The sequence below is a fragment of the Misgurnus anguillicaudatus genome, chromosome 20 (assembly GCF_027580225.2).
Source record: "Misgurnus anguillicaudatus chromosome 20, ASM2758022v2, whole genome shotgun sequence".
NCBI classification, from domain to species: Eukaryota; Metazoa; Chordata; class Actinopteri; order Cypriniformes; family Cobitidae; genus Misgurnus; species Misgurnus anguillicaudatus.
Window position 1 is genome coordinate 4,495,598 of NC_073356.2, and position 19,403 is coordinate 4,515,000.

The window sequence follows — 19,403 nt, forward strand, 5'->3', positions numbered from 1 at the left end:
TTTGCGACTTGTGAGTTGTTGGCCCACCGCCAGGGTGACCAGAAAAAGTGCTCAATGTTGCTTGAATTAACTCATTTTTGTCTAGAGCCTGAGTGCTCTGGTAAAAAGGCTTAAAGGGCAGGGGGATTGTTTTGGGGTAACAAACACTGTTCCCTTGGATACCCAAAAAGTCTTACAGGTCCCACCGAGATTTGAACTCGGATCGCTGGATTCAGAGTCCAGAGTGCTAACCATTACACCATGGAACCACTCTTTGCGTTAGGGCCTGACCCGCCGGGTCACGGAGAAAAGGCCACTCGGATAGGGACCTTCGGTTAAACAAACTCTCAAAAGGCTGCCCTCAATGCCGAAACCCGGGATCGAACCAGGGACCTTTAGATCTTCAGTCTAACGCTCTCCCAACTGAGCTATTTCGGCCACAAAAATGCTCCCGGCAGGAATTTTCATGACAAATCACAGCAAATATAGCAGTCGGCAAAAGGAGGCGCAGAGAAACCTTGGCCCGTACGGGGATCGAACCCGCGACCTTGGCGTTATTAGCACCACGCTCTAACCAACTGAGCTAACCGGCCACGGAAAGGCACCAGTCTCTGCCAAGACTGACATGAATGTTCCACAGTGTAGCAGCATCAAGAAGCAAAGCTAAACAAGGGCTCGTCCGGGATTTGAACCCGGGACCTCTCGCACCCAAAGCGAGAATCATACCCCTAGACCAACGAGCCAAGCCGTGCTGTCTTTTTGCCGTGCCACCGAGAGACATGTGACCACAACACAGTCACCAGCTTCCTCAAGCAGTTCCTTGGGATGGGCCTGTTTGGTCCTGCTCCTCTGTTTAGCCACAATGAGCCCTAGTGTTGGGCTGGTGTCAAAATAAGCACTTATCGATATAAGTACATGCTTATTGCTTAATATTTGAAATGGTGTGAGAGAACTCGACTGGTCTGCATAAATCTCGGACCTGAACCCAGCTGAACACCTTTGTTATGGATTACAGGCTCTGAGCAAAACACTCATCACCCAAACCCATCAATGATTTGTTCACAGGGTCACAGTCATTTCAGCACAGAAAAAGTCCTTTGCAAAACTGTTGCAACATAGACGGAAACAAAATTATTTGACATGGTCTGTAAGGCATAGCATTAATATTTGTTTTGATTGGAGAAACTGGAATAGATAAATATGTTCATTTATTTTTAAAGCCAGTTCAGCATCTATGGCTATTTTCATGGCGAGAACTGGTTTTTGGCAAAGTCAGAAATGCGGGTTAGGTGAATTGGAGATGTCAAATTGCCCTTCCCTCGGTTTGTGTGTGTGTGTGTATAGATCAACGTGTCTGTTGTTTTTGGACTGTTTAAGGAAACCAAATAACACAGTGCCCAGAGTAATTCCATGCTGACTGAAGGAGAACATGTACACCCCAAACAGAAAGGCCTCCTGACCCAGCCAGGGCTTGAACAGGGGACCTTGTTGCTGTGAGGCAGCTGTGCTCTGTTTGGGGTGGCAACTGTTTCGCCCCAAACATCTTTATTAAAAGGGGCATCCCAACACTTAGTGTAGTTTTAACGTCAAGTAACATCTAAGAAGCCATGTCCTTATCGCATTTTCCAAGTGTTGATCTTAGATTTTAGGAGAAAATTCTGATAAATCATCCGGTAACTAAACTGGACACCATGCATCACTAGCCTGGTTGTATATTTAAGTCTCATAGCTCCAGGCACCTCAGGGTACCTACCCAGTGGCCAGGATGATGTGCCTTTCCCGGCCAGGAGGGAGTAGGACAAATAGCCTGGGTCATTTTTCGGGTTGAGTCAATTGTGTTGTTTGAAATCAACTCATCGCTTGTTAAAACAGCAAGCCCTCCGGTAGAAAGCTTAAAGGGTAGGGGGATCGTCTAGGGGTTAACAAACAAAAGACAACCTCGGACACGGTTTCGACCTGACAAGACCAAAGGCGGAGGTGTCGCTGAGAGGTCCCTGACGTCCTTTGCGGGTTTCTCGTTGACATTCCATTCCTTTCCTGCCAATATTGCCATACAAAGCGGCGTTGTGGGTCAAAGCTCCGAGGGACGAGTCTAAAGAGGGGCTCGTCCGGGATTTGAACCCGGGACCTCTCGCACCCTAAGCGAGAATCATACCCCTAGACCAACGAGCCACTCAAAGCGTGTCACCCCCGCCCCCCTGGGAAACATTTTCCCACCACATAGCAGCCAGCTTGCAACAAGCCAAAGCATTCATTAGACGGATGTAAGGGGAATTAGCTCAAATGGTAGAGCGCTCGCTTAGCATGCGAGAGGTAGCGGGATCGATGCCCGCATTCTCCACGTGATTGTGGTTTGTTGTTAATTGCTCTGATGTCACACACCGGAAGCGTGAAGCTTCACATTGGGTCCACACATGAACGTCTCCGATACGGATGTTTTTTCACAAAGCAACATGGAGCAGGAGCTTAACACTCCAAGAGCATTTTGTTGCCATTTAAAATTGGAATCATTTTCTTTCAATGTTCATTTGTCTTCGTGTCATTTCTGGTAAGTCTTTTTAATGCATTTCATTGTCAGATTGTACACAAGAGCTGTGTGTTTCCTTTGGCCTGTACACATGAGCTGTGCGTTTTCTTTGTCCTAAACGTCAATGCATTTTTCATTTATTCTATGTTTTCGTACATGTTTAATTTGCTTCCTTGTAATGTCCTTGTGTTTGCTGAAATTTTGCGACTTGTGAGTTGTTGGCCCACCGCCAGGGTGACCAGAAAAAGTGCTCAATAGCCGCTTTTGCACTATCGGGCATGTGCGAGCCAGGGCTTCAAACGGGCCTCACGGAGCCAATAGCCTCAGACCTCCAGCTGTGTAGCCAAAATCACGACGCGTTTGCATTGTCAAGCCAATAGCGCCGCAGCGGTTCAGAAAACCCCGCCCTTAATACGCCTACCTGGATGTAACGTCACACAACTCCGCCTGTTTTACCGTGAGGAAGTCACTTCAATCTGACAGGAGACGGGAGTTAGATCGCATCATCATACAACACACATAATGAAAAATGACTGAGGCGGCTGTTTGCACGGTGAAAGCCAAGATGAGAAGATAGAGATGTTTGCTTCATCCGCGGTGTTACTCTTGGAAGTTTATGTTGGCTGCACACGAGCGATCTCACGACGAGACAATATCAGATCAATAAGCAATAGTAAACTTTATGAAGTGGTAATTACAAATAAAGCGTTCATCTACCTAATGTGCCATTATACTATTGCCTATACACAATATTTTAAAGAATATAAGGAGTCCTAGTTTTACATTTATGTAAAATAATCTTATTTTAAAATATGCACGTGTCTAAATATGTAACGTTACGTTTGTAATTATAGTTCTATGGCGATGTAAATACTTACACATTATAAGAGGTGTGATATCTTTAATCATGAAAACGTTAATAGTTGAGCATCACATGAAACACAAGGTAACTGTCTAATAGCTATTTCAATAATGTGTCAATCAATAAATACTTTTGTCTATAAAGAACTGCCTCGAATAGCTGAATAGAACTGAAAATCACTTTACTTGCATCTCAAAAATCAAAACGTTTGAGAAATCATTAGAAAATGTACTCGTTAAGAATCAACTCTGAATATACTCACATGTATTTAAAAAGCTATGTTACAGTGGTTAAGTTAATGATGGTTATATTTACCATTTTGTGGCATCTTACCATTTCTGTGTTTCAGATGTGATTATTAAGCAATCATTTTCAATAAACTGACAAGCAGCCGTAGTAATAACGCGGTACTTTATTTACATATGAAGTTTATATCAGTGCACAAACAGTGTATTTAATAATGACATCTCCTCCGGACTGATTTCAACATCCATGGCTCCTGTCGTCTCATCATCATCATCATCATCTTCGTTTCATCACCTACTCTTGCATTTGTTGCTGTGTCATCTCTCATATACAAAATAAAATCTCCTGGATGACAAACTGAAAGCTTTACGTTGGCATTTTTCTGTAAAACGGACACAAAAGAAAGCAGCACATGTGACGTTTTTTATAAAGGGTTTGTAAATACACATACAGTATACCGACATATAAAGTTTGCTACATTCATATAAGAGTTTAATTAATCTCCAAAATACCAGAAAGCATGGCTATGACTATAATAAGACCATGGTTACTTTTTCTAAAGGCTGACTAAAAAATTCAACAGAGATGACACTATAACACAAAAAAACACAACAAAGACCCATGTAAGACACTTCTGCAATCGTTATTTGTATTTTAAGTGTTTTGTATGCAAACGTAATGTAGCATTTGTATTTGTATTTTAAGTGTTTTGTATGCAAACGTTATGTAGCATGTTAACTCACCGACTGTAGATACCATCGTGACTCGATCGCTCTAATACATGGAGTGATGGACGATGAAATGATGATTCAACACACATCTTTAATTTCTCAGCACTGTTGCACTTTAAACACTTTGTTCTGTGCCCGAAACTTTATAAACTTCTCCCGAACCGGTAGCGGTGTGCGCCGGATCCTTAGCATGGCGAGTTCGGCGTTGTAACGCGTGTTTTTTTTTTTTTTTACATATGCAGATCATTTTCTTCAGTCCGAAGTACAAACATAGCAGGCATCTTCCGTGAAACAGTCAATTACTGGTGATCCCGGTTATATTTAAAGCTTTAAATCTGCAGACAGATGGATGCGCATCTTGCCAGAGACTTTGATAAACTCCGCCTTAGACCTTTACCACCCCCATAGCCCCGAGAAGCCCGCTTTGGCCCAACGATTTCGGCGGGCCAGAAAAGCGGGGCCTTAAGCACCAACGAAGCACCAGTGAAGCACGATCATGCCCCGGAAGTGACGATGCAAACGCGACAGGCCTCGGCAGGCACTGGCACGCCCGCTTGAAGCCCGATAGTGCAAACACGGCTAATGTTGCTTGAATTAGCTCATTTTTGTCTAGAGCCTGAGTGCTCTGGTAAAAAGGCTTAAAGGGCAGGGGGATTGTTTTGGGGTAACAAACACTGTTCCCTTGGATACCCAAAAAGTCTTACAGGTCCCACCGAGATTTGAACTCGGATCGCTGGATTCAGAGTCCAGAGTGCTAACCATTACACCATGGAACCACTCTTTGCGTTAGGGCCTGACCCGCCGGGTCACGGAGAAAAGGCCACTCGGACAGGGACCTTAGGTTAAAAAAACTCTCAAAAGGCTGCCCTCAATGCCGAAACCCGGGATCGAACCAGGGACCTTTAGATCTTCAGTCTAACGCTCTCCCAACTGAGCTATTTCGGCCACAAAAATGCTCCCGGCAGGAATTTTCATGACAAATCACAGCAAATATAGCGGTCGGCAAAAGGAGGCGCAGAGAAACCTTGGCCCGTACGGGGATCGAACCCGCGACCTTGGCGTTATTAGCACCACGCTCTAACCAACTGAGCTAACCGGCCACGGAAAGGCACCAGTCTCTGCCAAGACTGACATGAATGTTCCACAGTGTAGCAGCATCAAGAAGCAAAGCTAAACAAGGGCTCGTCCGGGATTTGAACCCGGGACCTCTCGCACCCAAAGCGAGAATCATACCCCTAGACCAACGAGCCAAGCCGTGCTGTCTTTTTACCGTGCCACCGAGAGACATGTGACCACAACACAGTCACCAGCTTCCTCAAGCAGTTCCTTGGGATGGGCCTGTTTGGTCCTGCTCCTCTGTTTAGCCACAATGAGCCCTAGTGTTGGGCTGGTGTCAAAATAAGCACTTATCGATATAAGTACATGCTTATTGCTTAATATTTGAAATGGTGTGAGAGAACTCGACTGGTCTGCATAAATCTCGGACCTGAACCCAGCTGAACACCTTTGTTATGGATTACAGGCTCTGAGCAAAACACTCATCACCCAAACCCATCAATGATTTGTTCACAGGGTCACAGTCATTTCAGCACAGAAAAAGTCCTTTGCAAAACTGTCGCAACATAGACGGAAACAAAATTATTTGACATGGTCTGTAAGGCATAGCATTAATATTTGTTTTGATTGGAGAAACTGGAATAGATAAATATGTTCATTTATTTTTAAAGCCAGTTCAGCATCTATGGCTATATTCATGGCGAGAACTGGTTTTTGGCAAAGTCAGAAATGCGGGTTAGGTGAATTGGAGATGTCAAATTGCCCTTCCCTCGGTTTGTGTGTGTGTGTGTATAGATCAACGTGTCTGTTGTTTTTGGACTGTTTAAGGAAACCAAATAACACAGTGCCCAGAGTAATTCCATGCTGACTGAAGGAGAACATGTACACCCCAAACAGAAAGGCCTCCTGACCCAGCCAGGGCTTGAACAGGGGACCTTGTTGCTGTGAGGCAGCTGTGCTCTGTTTGGGGTGGCAACTGTTTCGCCCCAAACATCTTTATTAAAAGGGGCATCCCAACACTTAGTGTAGTTTTAACGTCAAGTAACATCTAAGAAGCCATGTCCTTATCGCATTTTCCAAGTGTTGATCTTAGATTTTAGGAGAAAATTCTGATAAATCATCCGGTAACTAAACTGGACACCATGCATCACTAGCCTGGTTGTATATTTAAGTCTCATAGCTCCAGGCACCTCAGGGTACCTACCCAGTGGCCAGGATGATGTGCCTTTCCCGGCCAGGAGGGAGTAGGACAAATAGCCTGGGTCATTTTTCGGGTTGAGTCAATTGTGTTGTTTGAAATCAACTCATCGCTTGTTAAAACAGCAAGCCCTCCGGTAGAAAGCTTAAAGGGTAGGGGGATCGTCTAGGGGTTAACAAACAAAAGACAACCTCGGACACGGTTTCGACCTGACAAGACCAAAGGCGGAGGTGTCGCTGAGAGGTCCCTGACGTCCTTTGCGGGTTTCTCGTTGACATTCCATTCCTTTCCTGCCAATATTGCCATACAAAGCGGCGTTGTGGGTCAAAGCTCCGAGGGACGAGTCTAAAGAGGGGCTCGTCCGGGATTTGAACCCGGGACCTCTCGCACCCTAAGCGAGAATCATACCCCTAGACCAACGAGCCACTCAAAGCGTGTCACCCCCGCCCCCCTGGGAAACATTTTCCCACCACATAGCAGCCAGCTTGCAACAAGCCAAAGCATTCATTAGACGGATGTAAGGGGAATTAGCTCAAATGGTAGAGCGCTCGCTTAGCATGCGAGAGGTAGCGGGATCGATGCCCGCATTCTCCACGTGATTGTGGTTTGTTGTTAATTGCTCTGATGTCACACACCGGAAGCGTGAAGCTTCACATTGGGTCCACACATGAACGTCTCCGATACGGATGTTTTTTCACAAAGCAACATGGAGCAGGAGCTTAACACTCCAAGAGCATTTTGTTGCCATTTAAAATTGGAATCATTTTCTTTCAATGTTCATTTGTCTTCGTGTCATTTCTGGTAAGTCTTTTTAATGCATTTCATTGTCAGATTGTACACAAGAGCTGTGTGTTTCCTTTGGCCTGTACACATGAGCTGTGCGTTTTCTTTGTCCTAAACGTCAATGCATTTTTCATTTATTCTATGTTTTCGTACATGTTTAATTTGCTTCCTTGTAATGTCCTTGTGTTTGCTGAAATTTTGCGACTTGTGAGTTGTTGGCCCACCGCCAGGGTGACCAGAAAAAGTGCTCAATAGCCGCTTTTGCACTATCGGGCATGTGCGAGCCAGGGCTTCAAACGGGCCTCACGGAGCCAATAGCCTCAGACCTCCAGCTGTGTAGCCAAAATCACGACGCGTTTGCATTGTCAAGCCAATAGCGCCGCAGCGGTTCAGAAAACCCCGCCCTTAATACGCCTACCTGGATGTAACGTCACACAACTCCGCCTGTTTTACCGTGAGGAAGTCACTTCAATCTGACAGGAGACGGGAGTTAGATCGCATCATCATACAACACACATAATGAAAAATGACTGAGGCGGCTGTTTGCACGGTGAAAGCCAAGATGAGAAGATAGAGATGTTTGCTTCATCCGCGGTGTTACTCTTGGAAGTTTATGTTGGCTGCACACGAGCGATCTCACGACGAGACAATATCAGATCAATAAGCAATAGTAAACTTTATGAAGTGGTAATTACAAATAAAGCGTTCATCTACCTAATGTGCCATTATACTATTGCCTATACACAATATTTTAAAGAATATAAGGAGTCCTAGTTTTACATTTATGTAAAATAATCTTATTTTAAAATATGCACGTGTCTAAATATGTAACGTTACGTTTGTAATTATAGTTCTATGGCGATGTAAATACTTACACATTATAAGAGGTGTGATATCTTTAATCATGAAAACGTTAATAGTTGAGCATCACATGAAACACAAGGTAACTGTCTAATAGCTATTTCAATAATGTGTCAATCAATAAATACTTTTGTCTATAAAGAACTGCCTCGAATAGCTGAATAGAACTGAAAATCACTTTACTTGCATCTCAAAAATCAAAACGTTTGAGAAATCATTAGAAAATGTACTCGTTAAGAATCAACTCTGAATATACTCACATGTATTTAAAAAGCTATGTTACAGTGGTTAAGTTAATGATGGTTATATTTACCATTTTGTGGCATCTTACCATTTCTGTGTTTCAGATGTGATTATTAAGCAATCATTTTCAATAAACTGACAAGCAGCCGTAGTAATAACGCGGTACTTTATTTACATATGAAGTTTATATCAGTGCACAAACAGTGTATTTAAAGACATCTCCTCCGGACTGATTTCAACATCCATGGCTCCTGTCGTCTCATCATCATCTTCGTTTCATCACCTACTCTTGCATTTGTTGCTGTGTCATCTCTCATATACAAAATAAAATCTCCTGGATGACAAACTGAAAGCTTTACGTTGGCATTTTTCTGTAAAACGGACACAAAAGAAAGCAGCACATGTGACGTTTTGTATAAAGGGTTTGTAAATACACATACAGTATACCGACATATAAAGTTTGCTACATTCATATAAGAGTTTAATTAATCTCCAAAATACCAGAAAGCATGGCTATGACTATAATAAGACCATGGTTACTTTTTCTAAAGGCTGACTAAAAAATTCAACAGAGATGACACTATAACACAAAAAAACACAACAAAGACCCATGTAAGACACTTCTGCAATCGTTATTTGTATTTTAAGTGTTTTGTATGCAAACGTAATGTAGCATTTGTATTTGTATTTTAAGTGTTTTGTATGCAAACGTTATGTAGCATGTTAACTCACCGACTGTAGATACCATCGTGACTCGATCGCTTTAATACATGGAGTGATGGACGATGAAATGATGATTCAACACACATCTTTAATTTCTCAGCACTGTTGCACTTTAAACACTTTGTTCTGTGCCCGAAACTTTATAAACTTCTCCCGAACCGGTAGCGGTGTGCGCCGGATCCTTAGCATGGCGAGTTCGGCGTTGTAACGCGTGTTTTTTTTTTTTTTTACATATGCAGATCATTTTCTTCAGTCCGAAGTACAAACATAGCAGGCATCTTCCGTGAAACAGTCAGTTACTGGTGATCCCGGTTATATTTAAAGTTTTAAATCTGCAGACAGATGGATGCGCATCTTGCCAGAGACTCAGATAAACTCCGCCTTAGACCTTTACCACTCCCCTAGCCCCGAGAAGCCCGCTTTGGCCCAACGATTTCGGCGGGCCAGAAAAGCGGGGCCTTAAGCACCAACGAAGCACCAGTGAAGCACGATCATGCCCCGGAAGTGACGATGCAAACGCGACAGGCCTCGGCAGGCACTGGCACGCCCGCTTGAAGCCCGATAGTGCAAACACGGCTAATGTTGCTTGAATTAGCTCATTTTTGTCTAGAGCCTGAGTGCTCTGGTAAAAAGGCTTAAAGGGCAGGGGGATTGTTTTGGGGTAACAAACACTGTTCCCTTGGATACCCAAAAAGTCTTACAGGTCCCACCGAGATTTGAACTCGGATCGCTGGATTCAGAGTCCAGAGTGCTAACCATTACACCATGGAACCACTCTTTGCGTTAGGGCCTGACCCGCCGGGTCACGGAGAAAAGGCCACTCGGACAGGGACCTTAGGTTAAAAAAACTCTCAAAAGGCTGCCCTCAATGCCGAAACCCGGGATCGAACCAGGGACCTTTAGATCTTCAGTCTAACGCTCTCCCAACTGAGCTATTTCGGCCACAAAAATGCTCCCGGCAGGAATTTTCATGACAAATCACAGCAAATATAGCGGTCGGCAAAAGGAGGCGCAGAGAAACCTTGGCCCGTACGGGGATCGAACCCGCGACCTTGGCGTTATTAGCACCACGCTCTAACCAACTGAGCTAACCGGCCACGGAAAGGCACCAGTCTCTGCCAAGACTGACATGAATGTTCCACAGTGTAGCAGCATCAAGAAGCAAAGCTAAACAAGGGCTCGTCCGGGATTTGAACCCGGGACCTCTCGCACCCAAAGCGAGAATCATACCCCTAGACCAACGAGCCAAGCCGTGCTGTCTTTTTACCGTGCCACCGAGAGACATGTGACCACAACACAGTCACCAGCTTCCTCAAGCAGTTCCTTGGGATGGGCCTGTTTGGTCCTGCTCCTCTGTTTAGCCACAATGAGCCCTAGTGTTGGGCTGGTGTCAAAATAAGCACTTATCGATATAAGTACATGCTTATTGCTTAATATTTGAAATGGTGTGAGAGAACTCGACTGGTCTGCATAAATCTCGGACCTGAACCCAGCTGAACACCTTTGTTATGGATTACAGGCTCTGAGCAAAACACTCATCACCCAAACCCATCAATGATTTGTTCACAGGGTCACAGTCATTTCAGCACAGAAAAAGTCCTTTGCAAAACTGTCGCAACATAGACGGAAACAAAATTATTTGACATGGTCTGTAAGGCATAGCATTAATATTTGTTTTGATTGGAGAAACTGGAATAGATAAATATGTTCATTTATTTTTAAAGCCAGTTCAGCATCTATGGCTATATTCATGGCGAGAACTGGTTTTTGGCAAAGTCAGAAATGCGGGTTAGGTGAATTGGAGATGTCAAATTGCCCTTCCCTCGGTTTGTGTGTGTGTGTGTATAGATCAACGTGTCTGTTGTTTTTGGACTGTTTAAGGAAACCAAATAACACAGTGCCCAGAGTAATTCCATGCTGACTGAAGGAGAACATGTACACCCCAAACAGAAAGGCCTCCTGACCCAGCCAGGGCTTGAACAGGGGACCTTGTTGCTGTGAGGCAGCTGTGCTCTGTTTGGGGTGGCAACTGTTTCGCCCCAAACATCTTTATTAAAAGGGGCATCCCAACACTTAGTGTAGTTTTAACGTCAAGTAACATCTTAGAAGCCATGTCCTTATCGCATTTTCCAAGTGTTGATCTTAGATTTTAGGAGAAAATTCTGATAAATCATCCGGTAACTAAACTGGACACCATGCATCACTAGCCTGGTTGTATATTTAAGTCTCATAGCTCCAGGCACCTCAGGGTACCTACCCAGTGGCCAGGATGATGTGCCTTTCCCGGCCAGGAGGGAGTAGGACAAATAGCCTGGGTCATTTTTCGGGTTGAGTCAATTGTGTTGTTTGAAATCAACTCATCGCTTGTTAAAACAGCAAGCCCTCCGGTAGAAAGCTTAAAGGGTAGGGGGATCGTCTAGGGGTTAACAAACAAAAGACAACCTCGGACACGGTTTCGACCTGACAAGACCAAAGACGGAGGTGTTGCTGAGAGGTCCCTGACGTCCTTTGCGGGTTTCTCGTTGACATTCCATTCCTTTCCTGCCAATATTGCCATACAAAGCGGCGTTGTGGGTTAAAGCTCCGAGGGACGAGTCTAAAGAGGGGCTCGTCCGGGATTTGAACCCCGGACCTCTCGCACCCTAAGCGAGAATCATACCCCTAGACCAACGAGCCACTCAAAGCGTGTCACCCCAGCCCCCCTGGGAAACATTTTCCCACCACATAGCAGCCAGCTTGCAACAAGCCAAAGCATTCATTAGACGGATGTAAGGGGAATTAGCTCAAATGGTAGAGCGCTCGCTTAGCATGCGAGAGGTAGCGGGATCGATGCCCGCATTCTCCACGTGATTGTGGTTTGTTGTTAATTGCTCTGATGTCACACACCGGAAGCGTGAAGCTTCACATTGGGTCCACACATGAACGTCTCCGATACGGATGTTTTTTCACAAAGCAACATGGAGCAGGAGCTTAACACTCCAAGAGCATTTTGTTGCCATTTAAAATTGGAATCATTTTCTTTCAATGTTCATTTGTCTTCGTGTCATTTCTGGTAAGTCTTTTTAATGCATTTCATTGTCAGATTGTACACAAGAGCTGTGTGTTTCCTTTGGCCTGTACACATGAGCTGTGCGTTTTCTTTGTCCTAAACGTCAATGCATTTTTCATTTATTCTATGTTTTCGTACATGTTTAATTTGCTTCCTTGTAATGTCCTTGTGTTTGCTGAAATTTTGCGACTTGTGAGTTGTTGGCCCACCGCCAGGGTGACCAGAAAAAGTGCTCAATGTTGCTTGAATTAACTCATTTTTGTCTAGAGCCTGAGTGCTCTGGTAAAAAGGCTTAAAGGGCAGGGGGATTGTTTTGGGGTAACAAACACTGTTCCCTTGGATACCCAAAAAGTCTTACAGGTCCCACCGAGATTTGAACTCGGATCGCTGGATTCAGAGTCCAGAGTGCTAACCATTACACCATGGAACCACTCTTTGCGTTAGGGCCTGACCCGCCGGGTCACGGAGAAAAGGCCACTCGGACAGGGACCTTAGGTTAAAAAAACTCTCAAAAGGCTGCCCTCAATGCCGAAACCCGGGATCGAACCAGGGACCTTTAGATCTTCAGTCTAACGCTCTCCCAACTGAGCTATTTCGGCCCCAAAAATGCTCCCGGCAGGAATTTTCATGACAAATCACAGCAAATATAGCAGTCGGCAAAAGGAGGCGCAGAGAAACCTTGGCCCGTACGGGGATCGAACCCGCGACCTTGGCGTTATTAGCACCACGCTCTAACCAACTGAGCTAACCGGCCACGGAAAGGCACCAGTCTCTGCCAAGACTGACATGAATGTTCCACAGTGTAGCAGCATCAAGAAGCAAAGCTAAACAAGGGCTCGTCCGGGATTTGAACCCGGGACCTCTCGCACCCAAAGCGAGAATCATACCCCTAGACCAACGAGCCAAGCCGTGCTGTCTTTTTGCCGTGCCACCGAGAGACATGTGACCACAACACAGTCACCAGCTTCCTCAAGCAGTTCCTTGGGATGGGCCTGTTTGGTCCTGCTTCTCTGTTTAGCCACAATGAGCCCTAGTGTTGGGCTGGTGTCAAAATAAGCACTTATCGATATAAGTACATGCTTATTGCTTAATATTTGAAATGGTGTGAGAGAACTCGACTGGTCTGCATAAATCTCGGACCTGAACCCAGCTGAACACCTTTGTTATGGATTACAGGCTCTGAGCAAAACACTCATCACCCAAACCCATCAATGATTTGTTCACAGGGTCACAGTCATTTCAGCACAGAAAAAGTCCTTTGCAAAACTGTTGCAACATAGACGGAAACAAAATTATTTGACATGGTCTGTAAGGCATAGCATTAATATTTGTTTTGATTGGAGAAACTGGAATAGATAAATATGTTCATTTATTTTTAAAGCCAGTTCAGCATCTATGGCTATATTCATGGCGAGAACTGGTTTTTGGCAAAGTCAGAAATGCGGGTTAGGTGAATTGGAGATGTCAAATTGCCCTTCCCTCGGTTTGTGTGTGTGTGTGTATAGATCAACGTGTCTGTTGTTTTTGGACTGTTTAAGGAAACCAAATAACACAGTGCCCAGAGTAATTCCATGCTCACTGAAGGAGAACATGTACACCCCAAACAGAAAGGCCTCCTGACCCAGCCAGGGCTTGAACAGGGGACCTTGTTGCTGTGAGGCAGCTGTGCTCTGTTTGGGGTGGCAACTGTTTCGCCCCAAACATCTTTATTAAAAGGGGCATCCCAACACTTAGTGTAGTTTTAACGTCAAGTAACATCTTAGAAGCCATGTCCTTATCGCATTTTCCAAGTGTTGATCTTAGATTTTAGGAGAAAATTCTGATAAATCATCCGGTAACTAAACTGGACACCATGCATCACTAGCCTGGTTGTATATTTAAGTCTCATAGCTCCAGGCACCTCAGGGTACCTACCCAGTGGCCAGGATGATGTGCCTTTCCCGGCCAGGAGGGAGTAGGACAAATAGCCTGGGTCATTTTTCGGGTTGAGTCAATTGTGTTGTTTGAAATCAACTCATCGCTTGTTAAAACAGCAAGCCCTCCGGTAGAAAGCTTAAAGGGTAGGGGGATCGTCTAGGGGTTAACAAACAAAAGACAACCACGGACACGGTTTCGACCTGACAAGACCAAAGGCGGAGGTGTCGCTGAGAGGTCCCTGACGTCCTTTGCGGGTTTCTCGTTGACATTCCATTCCTTTCCTGCCAATATTGCCATACAAAGCGGCGTTGTGGGTTAAAGCTCCGAGGCCCGCATTCTCCACGTGATTGTGGTTTGTTGTTAATTGCTCTGATGTCACACACCGGAAGCGTGAAGCTTCACATTGGGTCCACACATGAACGTCTCCGATACGGATGTTTTTTCACAAAGCAACATGGAGCAGGAGCTTAACACTCCAAGAGCATTTTGTTGCCATTTAAAATTGGAATCATTTTCTTTCAATGTTCATTTGTCTTCGTGTCATTTCTGGTAAGTCTTTTTAATGCATTTCATTGTCAGATTGTACACAAGAGCTGTGTGTTTCCTTTGGCCTGTACACATGAGCTGTGCGTTTTCTTTGTCCTAAACGTCAATGCATTTTTCATTTATTCTATGTTTTCGTACATGTTTAATTTGCTTCCTTGTAATGTCCTTGTGTTTGCTGAAATTTTGCGACTTGTGAGTTGTTGGCCCACCGCCAGGGTGACCAGAAAAAGTGCTCAATGTTGCTTGAATTAACTCATTTTTGTCTAGAGCCTGAGTGCTCTGGTAAAAAGGCTTAAAGGGCAGGGGGATTGTTTTGGGGTAACAAACACTGTTCCCTTGGATACCCAAAAAGTCTTACAGGTCCCACCGAGATTTGAACTCGGATCGCTGGATTCAGAGTCCAGAGTGCTAACCATTACACCATGGAACCACTCTTTGCGTTAGGGCCTGACCCGCCGGGTCACGGAGAAAAGGCCACTCGGACAGGGACCTTAGGTTAAAAAAACTCTCAAAAGGCTGCCCTCAATGCCGAAACCCGGGATCGACCCAGGGACCTTTAGATCTTCAGTCTAACGCTCTCCCAACTGAGCTATTTCGGCCCCAAAAATGCTCCCGGCAGGAATTTTCATGACAAATCACAGCAAATATAGCAGTCGGCAAAAGGAGGCGCAGAGAAACCTTGGCCCGTACGGGGATCGAACCCGCGACCTTGGCGTTATTAGCACCACGCTCTAACCAACTGAGCTAACCGGCCACGGAAAGGCACCAGTCTCTGCCAAGACTGACATGAATGTTCCACAGTGTAGCAGCATCAAGAAGCAAAGCTAAACAAGGGCTCGTCCGGGATTTGAACCCGGGACCTCTCGCACCCAAAGCGAGAATCATACCCCTAGACCAACGAGCCAAGCCGTGCTGTCTTTTTGCCGTGCCACCGAGAGACATGTGACCACAACACAGTCACCAGCTTCCTCAAGCAGTTCCTTGGGATGGGCCTGTTTGGTCCTGCTCCTCTGTTTAGCCACAATGAGCCCTAGTGTTGGGCTGGTGTCAAAATAAGCACTTATCGATATAAGTACATGCTTATTGCTTAATATTTGAAATGGTGTGAGAGAACTCGACTGGTCTGCATAAATCTCGGACCTGAACCCAGCTGAACACCTTTGTTATGGATTACAGGCTCTGAGCAAAACACTCATCACCCAAACCCATCAATGATTTGTTCACAGGGTCACAGTCATTTCAGCACAGAAAAAGTCCTTTGCAAAACTGTTGCAACATAGACGGAAACAAAATTATTTGACATGGTCTGTAAGGCATAGCATTAATATTTGTTTTGATTGGAGAAACTGGAATAGATAAATATGTTCATTTATTTTTAAAGCCAGTTCAGCATCTATGGCTATATTCATGGCGAGAACTGGTTTTTGGCAAAGTCAGAAATGCGGGTTAGGTGAATTGGAGATGTCAAATTGCCCTTCCCTCGGTTTGTGTGTGTGTGTATAGATCAACGTGTCTGTTGTTTTTGGACTGTTTAAGGAAACCAAATAACACAGTGCCCAGAGTAATTCCATGCTGACTGAAGGAGAACATGTACACCCCAAACAGAAAGGCCTCCTGACCCAGCCAGGGCTTGAACAGGGGACCTTGTTGCTGTGAGGCAGCTGTGCTCTGTTTGGGGTGGCAACTGTTTCGCCCCAAACATCTTTATTAAAAGGGGCATCCCAACACTTAGTGTAGTTTTAACGTCAAGTAACATCTTAGAAGCCATGTCCTTATCGCATTTTCCAAGTGTTGATCTTAGATTTTAGGAGAAAATTCTGATAAATCATCCGGTAACTAAACTGGACACCATGCATCACTAGCCTGGTTGTATATTTAAGTCTCATAGCTCCAGGCACCTCAGGGTACCTACCCAGTGGCCAGGATGATGTGCCTTTCCCGGCCAGGAGGGAGTAGGACAAATAGCCTGGGTCATTTTTCGGGTTGAGTCAATTGTGTTGTTTGAAATCAACTCATCGCTTGTTAAAACAGCAAGCCCTCCGGTAGAAAGCTTAAAGGGTAGGGGGATCGTCTAGGGGTTAACAAACAAAAGACAACCTCGGACACGGTTTCGATCTGACAAGACCAAAGGCGGAGGTGTCGCTGAGAGGTCCCTGACGTCCTTTGCGGGTTTCTCGTTGACATTCCATTCCTTTCCTGCCAATATTGCCATACAAAGCGGCGTTGTGGGTTAAAGCTCCGAGGGACGAGTCTAAAGAGGGGCTCGTCCGGGATTTGAACCCGGGACCTCTCGCACCCTAAGCGAGAATCATACCCCTAGACCAACGAGCCACTTAAAGCGTGTCACCCCCGCCCCCCTGGGAAACATTTTCCCACCACATAGCAGCCAGCTTCCAACAAGCCAAAGCATTCATTAGACGGATGTTAGGGGAATTAGCTCAAATGGTAGAGCGCTCGCTTAGCATGCGAGAGGTAGCGGGATCGATGCCCGCATTCTCCACGTGATTGTGGTTTGTTGTTAATTGCTCTGATGTCACACACCGGAAGCGTGAAGCTTCACATTGGGTCCACACATGAACGTCTCCGATACGGATGTTTTTTCACAAAGCAACATGGAGCAGGAGCTTAACACTCCAAGAGCATTTTGTTGCCATTTAAAATTGGAATCATTTTCTTTCAATGTTCATTTGTCTTCGTGTCATTTCTGGTAAGTCTTTTTAATGCATTTCATTGTCAGATTGTACACAAGAGCTGTGTGTTTCCTTTGGCCTGTACACATGAGCTGTGCGTTTTCTTTGTCCTAAACGTCAATGCATTTTTCATTTATTCTATGTTTTCGTACATGTTTAATTTGCTTCCTTGTAATGTCCTTGTGTTTGCTGAAATTTTGCGACTTGTGAGTTGTTGGCCCACCGCCAGGGTGACCAGAAAAAGTGCTCAATGTTGCTTGAATTAACTCATTTTTGTCTAGAGCCTGAGTGCTCTGGTAAAAAGGCTTAAAGGGCAGGGGGATTGTTTTGGGGTAACAAACACTGTTCCCTTGGATACCCAAAAAGTCTTACAGGTCCCACCGAGATTTGAACTCGGATCGCTGGATTCAGAGTCCAGAGTGCTAACCATTACACCATGGAACCACTCTTTGCGTTAGGGCCTGACCCGCCGGGTCACGGAGAAAAGGCCACTCGGACAGGGACCTTAGGTTAAAAAAACTCTCAAAAATGCTCCCGGCAGGAATTTTCATGACAAATCACAGCAAATATAGCAGTCGGCAAAAGGAGGCGCAGAGAAACCTTGGCCCGTACGGGGATCGAACCCGCGACCTTGGCGTTATTAGCACCACGCTCTAACCAACTGAGCTAACCGGCCACGGAAAGGCACCAGTCTCTGCCAAGACTGACATGAATGTTCCACAGTGTAGCAGCATCAAGAAGCAAAGCTAAACATGGGCTCGTCCGGGATTTGAACCCGGGACCTCTCGCACCCAAAGCGAGAATCATACCCCTAGACCAACGAGCCAAGCCGTGCTGTCTTTTTGCCGTGCCACCGAGAGACATGTGACCACAACACAGTCACCAGCTTCCTCAAGCAGTTCCTTGGGATGGGCCTGTTTGGTCCTGCTCCTCTGTTTAGCCACAATGAGCCCTAGTGTTGGGCTGGTGTCAAAATAAGCACTTATCGATATAAGTACATGCTTATTGCTTAATATTTGAAATGGTGTGAGAGAACTCGACTGGTCTGCATAAATCTCGGACCTGAACCCAGCTGAACACCTTTGTTATGGATTACAGGCTCTGAGCAAAACACTCATCACCCAAACCCATCAATGATTTGTTCACAGGGTCACAGTCATTTCAGCACAGAAAAAGTCCTTTGCAAAACTGTTGCAACATAGACGGAAACAAAATTATTTGACATGGTCTGTAAGGCATAGCATTAATATTTGTTTTGATTGGAGAAACTGGAATAGATAAATATGTTCATTTATTTTTAAAGCCAGTTCAGCATCTATGGCTATATTCATGGCGAGAACTGTTTTTTGGCAAAGTCAGAAATGCGGGTTAGGTGAATTGGTGATGTCAAATTGCCCTTCCCTCGGTTTGTGTGTGTGTGTGTATAGATCAACGTGTCTGTTGTTTTTGGACTGTTTAAGGAAACCAAATAACACAGTGCCCAGAGTAATTCCATGCTGACTGAAGGAGAACATGTACACCCCAAACAGAAAGGCCTCCTGACCCAGCCAGGGCTTGAACAGGGGACCTTGTTGCTGTGAGGCAGCTGTGCTCTGTTTGGGGTGGCAACTGTTTCGCCCCAAACATCTTTATTAAAAGGGGCATCCCAACACTTAGTGTAGTTTTAACGTCAAGTAACATCTTAGAAGCCATGTCCTTATCGCATTTTCCAAGTGTTGATCTTAGATTTTAGGAGAAAATTCTGATAAATCATCCGGTAACTAAACTGGACACCATGCATCACTAGCCTGGTTGTATATTTAAGTCTCATAGCTCCAGGCACCTCAGGGTACCTACCCAGTGGCCAGGATGATGTGCCTTTCCCGGCCAGGAGGGAGTAGGACAAATAGCCTGGGTCATTTTTCGGGTTGAGTCAATTGTGTTGTTTGAAATCAACTCATCGCTTGTTAAAACAGCAAGCCCTCCGGTAGAAAGCTTAAAGGGTAGGGGGAT

At 45.0% G+C, this 19,403-nt stretch overlaps 29 non-coding genes across 29 annotated transcripts; 4 read left to right on the plus strand and 25 right to left on the minus strand.

Moving 5' to 3' along the window:
- Positions 1 to 176: 176 nt before the first annotated feature.
- Positions 177 to 248, minus strand: trnaq-cug (transfer RNA glutamine (anticodon CUG)). The gene has a single exon. It is a non-coding gene; the product is annotated as a tRNA-Gln (tRNA).
- Positions 249 to 344: 96 nt separating this feature from the next.
- Positions 345 to 417, minus strand: trnaf-gaa (transfer RNA phenylalanine (anticodon GAA)). Its single transcript has one exon. It is a non-coding gene; the product is annotated as a tRNA-Phe (tRNA).
- Positions 418 to 498: 81 nt separating this feature from the next.
- Positions 499 to 572, minus strand: trnai-aau (transfer RNA isoleucine (anticodon AAU)). Its single transcript has one exon. It is a non-coding gene; the product is annotated as a tRNA-Ile (tRNA).
- A 78-nt stretch (positions 573 to 650) lies between these two features.
- Positions 651 to 722, minus strand: trnap-ugg (transfer RNA proline (anticodon UGG)). The gene has a single exon. It is a non-coding gene; the product is annotated as a tRNA-Pro (tRNA).
- A 1,357-nt stretch (positions 723 to 2,079) lies between these two features.
- trnap-agg (transfer RNA proline (anticodon AGG)) lies at positions 2,080 to 2,151 on the minus strand. The gene has a single exon. It is a non-coding gene; the product is annotated as a tRNA-Pro (tRNA).
- A 96-nt stretch (positions 2,152 to 2,247) lies between these two features.
- trnaa-agc (transfer RNA alanine (anticodon AGC)) lies at positions 2,248 to 2,320 on the plus strand. Its single transcript has one exon. It is a non-coding gene; the product is annotated as a tRNA-Ala (tRNA).
- A 2,729-nt stretch (positions 2,321 to 5,049) lies between these two features.
- trnaq-cug (transfer RNA glutamine (anticodon CUG)) lies at positions 5,050 to 5,121 on the minus strand. The gene has a single exon. It is a non-coding gene; the product is annotated as a tRNA-Gln (tRNA).
- Positions 5,122 to 5,217: 96 nt separating this feature from the next.
- On the minus strand, positions 5,218 to 5,290 carry trnaf-gaa (transfer RNA phenylalanine (anticodon GAA)). Its single transcript has one exon. It is a non-coding gene; the product is annotated as a tRNA-Phe (tRNA).
- Positions 5,291 to 5,371: 81 nt separating this feature from the next.
- trnai-aau (transfer RNA isoleucine (anticodon AAU)) lies at positions 5,372 to 5,445 on the minus strand. Its single transcript has one exon. It is a non-coding gene; the product is annotated as a tRNA-Ile (tRNA).
- A 78-nt stretch (positions 5,446 to 5,523) lies between these two features.
- trnap-ugg (transfer RNA proline (anticodon UGG)) lies at positions 5,524 to 5,595 on the minus strand. The gene has a single exon. It is a non-coding gene; the product is annotated as a tRNA-Pro (tRNA).
- Positions 5,596 to 6,952: 1,357 nt separating this feature from the next.
- On the minus strand, positions 6,953 to 7,024 carry trnap-agg (transfer RNA proline (anticodon AGG)). Its single transcript has one exon. It is a non-coding gene; the product is annotated as a tRNA-Pro (tRNA).
- A 96-nt stretch (positions 7,025 to 7,120) lies between these two features.
- trnaa-agc (transfer RNA alanine (anticodon AGC)) lies at positions 7,121 to 7,193 on the plus strand. The gene has a single exon. It is a non-coding gene; the product is annotated as a tRNA-Ala (tRNA).
- Positions 7,194 to 9,910: 2,717 nt separating this feature from the next.
- Positions 9,911 to 9,982, minus strand: trnaq-cug (transfer RNA glutamine (anticodon CUG)). The gene has a single exon. It is a non-coding gene; the product is annotated as a tRNA-Gln (tRNA).
- Positions 9,983 to 10,078: 96 nt separating this feature from the next.
- On the minus strand, positions 10,079 to 10,151 carry trnaf-gaa (transfer RNA phenylalanine (anticodon GAA)). The gene has a single exon. It is a non-coding gene; the product is annotated as a tRNA-Phe (tRNA).
- An 81-nt stretch (positions 10,152 to 10,232) lies between these two features.
- Positions 10,233 to 10,306, minus strand: trnai-aau (transfer RNA isoleucine (anticodon AAU)). Its single transcript has one exon. It is a non-coding gene; the product is annotated as a tRNA-Ile (tRNA).
- A 78-nt stretch (positions 10,307 to 10,384) lies between these two features.
- On the minus strand, positions 10,385 to 10,456 carry trnap-ugg (transfer RNA proline (anticodon UGG)). Its single transcript has one exon. It is a non-coding gene; the product is annotated as a tRNA-Pro (tRNA).
- A 1,525-nt stretch (positions 10,457 to 11,981) lies between these two features.
- Positions 11,982 to 12,054, plus strand: trnaa-agc (transfer RNA alanine (anticodon AGC)). Its single transcript has one exon. It is a non-coding gene; the product is annotated as a tRNA-Ala (tRNA).
- Positions 12,055 to 12,616: 562 nt separating this feature from the next.
- trnaq-cug (transfer RNA glutamine (anticodon CUG)) lies at positions 12,617 to 12,688 on the minus strand. The gene has a single exon. It is a non-coding gene; the product is annotated as a tRNA-Gln (tRNA).
- A 96-nt stretch (positions 12,689 to 12,784) lies between these two features.
- Positions 12,785 to 12,857, minus strand: trnaf-gaa (transfer RNA phenylalanine (anticodon GAA)). Its single transcript has one exon. It is a non-coding gene; the product is annotated as a tRNA-Phe (tRNA).
- Positions 12,858 to 12,938: 81 nt separating this feature from the next.
- On the minus strand, positions 12,939 to 13,012 carry trnai-aau (transfer RNA isoleucine (anticodon AAU)). The gene has a single exon. It is a non-coding gene; the product is annotated as a tRNA-Ile (tRNA).
- A 78-nt stretch (positions 13,013 to 13,090) lies between these two features.
- Positions 13,091 to 13,162, minus strand: trnap-ugg (transfer RNA proline (anticodon UGG)). Its single transcript has one exon. It is a non-coding gene; the product is annotated as a tRNA-Pro (tRNA).
- A 1,917-nt stretch (positions 13,163 to 15,079) lies between these two features.
- trnaq-cug (transfer RNA glutamine (anticodon CUG)) lies at positions 15,080 to 15,151 on the minus strand. The gene has a single exon. It is a non-coding gene; the product is annotated as a tRNA-Gln (tRNA).
- A 250-nt stretch (positions 15,152 to 15,401) lies between these two features.
- On the minus strand, positions 15,402 to 15,475 carry trnai-aau (transfer RNA isoleucine (anticodon AAU)). The gene has a single exon. It is a non-coding gene; the product is annotated as a tRNA-Ile (tRNA).
- A 78-nt stretch (positions 15,476 to 15,553) lies between these two features.
- trnap-ugg (transfer RNA proline (anticodon UGG)) lies at positions 15,554 to 15,625 on the minus strand. The gene has a single exon. It is a non-coding gene; the product is annotated as a tRNA-Pro (tRNA).
- A 1,355-nt stretch (positions 15,626 to 16,980) lies between these two features.
- On the minus strand, positions 16,981 to 17,052 carry trnap-agg (transfer RNA proline (anticodon AGG)). The gene has a single exon. It is a non-coding gene; the product is annotated as a tRNA-Pro (tRNA).
- Positions 17,053 to 17,148: 96 nt separating this feature from the next.
- Positions 17,149 to 17,221, plus strand: trnaa-agc (transfer RNA alanine (anticodon AGC)). Its single transcript has one exon. It is a non-coding gene; the product is annotated as a tRNA-Ala (tRNA).
- Positions 17,222 to 17,783: 562 nt separating this feature from the next.
- Positions 17,784 to 17,855, minus strand: trnaq-cug (transfer RNA glutamine (anticodon CUG)). The gene has a single exon. It is a non-coding gene; the product is annotated as a tRNA-Gln (tRNA).
- Positions 17,856 to 18,013: 158 nt separating this feature from the next.
- On the minus strand, positions 18,014 to 18,087 carry trnai-aau (transfer RNA isoleucine (anticodon AAU)). The gene has a single exon. It is a non-coding gene; the product is annotated as a tRNA-Ile (tRNA).
- A 78-nt stretch (positions 18,088 to 18,165) lies between these two features.
- trnap-ugg (transfer RNA proline (anticodon UGG)) lies at positions 18,166 to 18,237 on the minus strand. The gene has a single exon. It is a non-coding gene; the product is annotated as a tRNA-Pro (tRNA).
- Positions 18,238 to 19,403: the final 1,166 nt, after the last annotated feature.